The sequence below is a fragment of the Zonotrichia leucophrys genome, chromosome 1 (assembly GCF_028769735.1).
Source record: "Zonotrichia leucophrys gambelii isolate GWCS_2022_RI chromosome 1, RI_Zleu_2.0, whole genome shotgun sequence".
Taxonomy (NCBI): Eukaryota; Metazoa; Chordata; class Aves; order Passeriformes; family Passerellidae; genus Zonotrichia; species Zonotrichia leucophrys.
In genome coordinates this window covers 99,765,943-99,770,722 of record NC_088169.1, presented here as the reverse complement: position 1 = coordinate 99,770,722, position 4,780 = coordinate 99,765,943, and the positions used below count along the sequence as shown (strand labels likewise).

Sequence of the window (4,780 nt, the reverse complement as noted above, 5' to 3'; positions counted from 1 at the left end):
TCTACTCACTTCCCACAAGCAGACTGTGCATTGTGGGGGGATAGAATATAAGAAAAATAGTGTAGAAAACAATCTCACCCTTAAGGAGCTGCAGCTGGGACAATTACCAAAGATTAGGAACAGGCCTGAGTTTAACCGGCCACAGCTGTGACCAAGGAGAAGAAGAGTTCTATAAAAAAGAGTGGGGTGGATGGTTGAAAAGGGAACTGGAGTCAGTGCCTGGAGGAGAAGCCCATGAGAAAACACCAGGAAGGTATGAAACTTTTGCTGTGAGATGACAACATTGCATGGGGATTTCTCTGCATTTGTTGGTGCTGCAGGTGTGGCAGGAGCAGCCGTGCACTGAGTGAATGCCAGTGCGGGGTACATGCCTGTGTCCAAATGACTTGGCAGCTAGAGAGGGTCTGTAGTGTCCCTGTCAGCACAAAACCCACCTCTGCACCTCCCCTCTCACTCCAGTCTTACTGTGCCACAATTAGAGAAAGAGCAGGAAAAGTGCCATGGTGAAGGAAAAAGGAAACACTGGAAAACAGCTGAAGGAGTTGTCTGGAAGGAACCACTCCTGTTCCTGCCTGGAATTTTCAGCAGGGATGTAAAAATCAGAGCTTGTTTCATACCAGAGATGTGGGTGCAAGGCACACGTGTAAGGGACCGGGCCACAGGTTTGCTTGGCTCAGGGGATATGCTCCCACCCCACAGCAGGGGTGGTGGGACCAAGAGGGTGAGGTCAAACCTTCCCTTCCTGCAGTACCTCAGCTCAAGGGAGCAGCCTGCACCCCACTGCTGCTCCCCCAGTGCTCCCAGTACTGTGCCCAGCTCCCAGTGCATCCTGGTGGGCTTGTGTGGATGGGGATTGTGCCCCAGCAGTGAACACTGACCTAGTGCTGGCACAGGCATGGGGCACACTCATCATCCTGCTTGGCAGCAAGGGCCTTTATGCATTTTGGGAAGTTTTTTGGGACTGTTTCTCCTGAGGTCTGTGCTGTCTGGGTGCAGTGCAGGTAGTACAACCCAATGGGAGTAGGGCTGGTGGGGCCCTCACACCATGGCAGTGCCATACAGAGAGTTGTGCCAGAGCTGCTGCCTGGTGCACCCTGAATTTACATTGCCTAACCCTCCCTATTTTTGGCCTGTTCTTGACAATTTTTAACTCCAACAACTTCCACTGAGAAAAAATGCCCAGTGGACCCCACTCTCTCTCCCTTTCCCTGTAGGGCTTCCTGTCTACAGATGGAAAAAACATGCTGGTGCATCCTACACAGCTGTGCCAGCTTCTGTGAATGGGGTCACAGTCCACAGAAGCTGCACTGGGCTGGGTTTGCTCACCTTTGGCACCCTGCAGCCCAGGGTTTTGGCTGCCAAGGGGCTGCTGCTGACCAGCTGCCTGCCCTGCTCTGCTTCTTGAGTGGGAGCTCTGTTGGCCCCCAGGCTTGTGGTGAAATCACTTGGGGTTGTGGCTGGAAAACTCCCCACGCTCAGGCACCTGGAGGTAAACCGCCCAGATGTTTGGTTTTTTTGATTTTGTTATTTTAAATTCTTTTTTCTTGAAGACCTGAATTTACAAGCTAGCCTTGTGGGGATTTTTTTCAGCTGGTGTGGGAAAGATCTGTGCTGTGGAGAGGAAAGGGGCTTGTCCCTAATTTCTGAATGCTTAAGGCTGGTGAAAGTGGCAACAGGATTGTGTTATTCACTGTGGCTACATCTACCCCTCCTTCTGATGTAGATAGGTCTTCTCCACAAAAGCATGGACCTGAGCTGCTTAGGGAGTGATCCTTTCAGAAAACCCTTTTCACAGAGACTTAATGAGAAGCTGGATCAAATTTTTAAGGTAGCTTGTATAGTTTTTTTAACAGAAACTAAAGTTTAATCTAGAAATGACATTGCAGATGGATATTATACAAAAGGAATGACAAAGCACAGCAAAAAATGTCCTGTACCTCTCTAATCTCCAGCTGTAACTTAAAATCTTGGTTTCTCTTGGAGTTTTGCTAGGATAAGAGGCAAGAGACAGAAACTGGAACATAAGAAATTCCACCTGAATACGAGGAAGAACTCACCTCACTGTGAGGGTGACCAAGCACTGGAACAGGTCGACCAGAGAGGTTGTGGAGTCTCCCTCACTGGAGATATTCAAAAGCTGTCTGGACACAGTTCTGAGTAATAAATACATTTGGGGGACTCAGACTGAGCAGGGAGGTTGGACCAGATGAGCTCCAGTGGTCCCTTCCAGCATTACCCACCCTGTGGTTCTGTGACGCTGGTACCAGCTGTGCTACACTTTGCCAGCACTGGTTGCATCATGTAGACAACCCAGCTGCAGCCTGACAACTTCTCTGGCCAAAAATCCCCCAGCCTGGTGATGTGTACTTGGCCTGTGTGATGTAGCCATAAGGTGCTCGTCATCAATGTTTTATGCAGATATTTAGATTTGCATGAGCTTCACAATCACATTCAAACCCCTTGAGCTGCTGGGGCACTCACAGCTCGCTGTGAGGGGCTGGGGCTCAGCAATTTATAGGGTGGAGCCCATCATCTGCTTTAAAGTAGCTCCTCATGAATGTTCTAGACTGAGAGCAGAGGGACAGTGGCAATTCCCACTGCTTGTACCCAGGGGAATAAAGGGAAGTGGGATTAGTGGGAGTTTTCAGAAGCCTCTAACTCACCATAGAGCATAAATATCTTCAAGGGTTTGCCCTCAGGTGCTTCTTAAAAAAGCAGCTGGGTTAAAGTGGCTTTGCTAAGTTTGTTCCCATGAATATGATTTTCCCCAGGCATGCTTTTTACATATACCTGTTAGATAAAAGCTACCACACAGTAAAAGAAAAACAACACACAACCCTCTTAATTAAAGATATCAGGGCAAGGAGGCTCCTCAGAAAAAAAAAAAAAAAGAAAGTGATGTGGTTCTAGTTTACAGGGCCCTGAGAAATAATGCTGCCCATGATTTTTATGGTGGTCCTCCTGGTTCCTGCACAGAGCCTGGGCTCAGTGGATGCTGGCAAATCATTGCCCAGTGTTGGCAGGCATTAGAAAACCCAACTCAAAAGCTCCTTCTACCAGCCAGTTTTCTGGGGCTGGTCCCTCTGGGTGTACCCTGCCTGCAGCCTTGTATCTGTCTCCCTGCTCAGGTTATCTTCCTGCCTATCCAGTCCATGCTGGGATCCCACTGGCCCCAATCCCCCCTGGGCTTTTCCAAATGCATGATGTATTTTGGAGGATGAGCTCCTTTTATGCCAGTGATGACGGAATGCCTCTCTCCTCCTCATCCCATTTTGTCTTCTGTAGGGCTCCCCTGCTTTTCCCTTTTCCTGTATCAGGTATAGGTGGGCTCTTCAGCTGCTCTTTGGCAGAGGTGTGACCCCCAGTGTGGGAAGCAGCAATTTTTACATGGCTATTCCTAGCTAGGCAATCATGGGCTGTGGAAATGATCCTAAGGGATTCAGGACCTGGGACAAATGAGTAGTCTACTTTGCCAAGAGCACATTGTGGAGGAAATGGAAGCAACAACTGGTGCCAACAGAAAAACCAACTGCTGGATGTGCCTGATTTGTGCCAGTTAGTGCAATTTTGCCGACAGCTTCCTTTGATGTAAACTCATTCTTAAGTTTACAAGCCTGAGATCTTATATTTGAAAGCCAAGAAAATTCTGTTGTTGAAGATTTGAAAGCTGCAAAGGCATTTTCTGGTGTGTAATGACGGTATGGACCCATGAGATATGCCTTTCAAAGTATGTCAGTCTGGGACATTGTGGAGGGAGAGAAAAGATGGAAGGGGAGGATGCATTTACCAGGTAGAGGAGAGCACTAAGCACTAGGTCTGAAAAATCTGTGTGTCTTTTTGGCTGTGTTTGTGTGGTTTAATGGGAAGGGGTTTCACTGTGCTGTCCTGTCTGCCCTGCTGCAGTTTGTGCCCATGGGGGATTTTTGGGAGCAATATACTGGTATGGCCAAAAGCAGTGCCTCAGTAGTGAAGCAGTGGACCTGACCAAAGCGATTGATAGCAAACAGAATTACAATGTGGGAACCCAGAACATCCCTCTGGCTGTCCAGGATGGCCAGGACCCCTGCCAGGGCTCTCAGAGACCCTGGCACAGAGCCCAAAATGTCTGTGGTTTTGATTATGACCCATGGAGCAAATTACCAACCTTACATGAAGACCAGCAAGCCACAACAGTTTAAATAGAATAATAGTGAAGTTATCATGGGATTAAAGAGTAGATTTTGGGGTTTCTGGTATGGGGGTTCAGGAGGCAAGATGGAGGGATCTGGGAGTGTCCAGTCTTTCTCCTTCTTCTTGGCTTCCATTCTCTGCTGTCATGTTGGCACCTTTAGATTGGTTTAGAGTAGAAGCTCACTGTCTAACACAGGTGATATGTATTGGAAAGTAATTGTAAATATTGTACACATAGTTTTTAGTATAAAAAGATAACACCGCCCTAGGGGTGGGCAGAGTGCCTGGAACTGTCCTGCTGGACACACCTCAGCAGGGCAGGAGAAAGAATTTTATAGATAAGATACAATAAACAACCTTGAGACCAAGAACTGAAGAGCTCTGACTCATTCTTCAAGCGCTGGGCTGGGAAAAGAGACTTTCTAACTCTTCTCTGTCACTCTGACAGGCTAAGGATCCCGACACTTTTGGATGTGTTTGTGTGGTTTAATGGAAGGGGGTTTCACTGTGCTGTCCTGTCTGCCCTGCTGCAGTTTGTGTTTTTTGGGAGCCATATACTGGTATGGACAAAAGCAGTGCCTCGGTAGTGAAGCAGGGGACTTGACCAAAA

The 4,780-nt window shown here is 48.0% G+C and overlaps 1 long non-coding RNA gene across 1 annotated transcript; it reads left to right on the top strand.

Moving 5' to 3' along the window:
• Nucleotides 1-200: 200 nt before the first annotated feature.
• LOC135442933 (uncharacterized) lies at nucleotides 201-3,750 on the top strand. The gene is made up of 3 exons (XR_010438740.1): nucleotides 201-253; nucleotides 1,215-1,489; nucleotides 1,984-3,750. It is a non-coding gene; the product is annotated as an uncharacterized LOC135442933 (long non-coding RNA).
• Nucleotides 3,751-4,780: the final 1,030 nt, after the last annotated feature.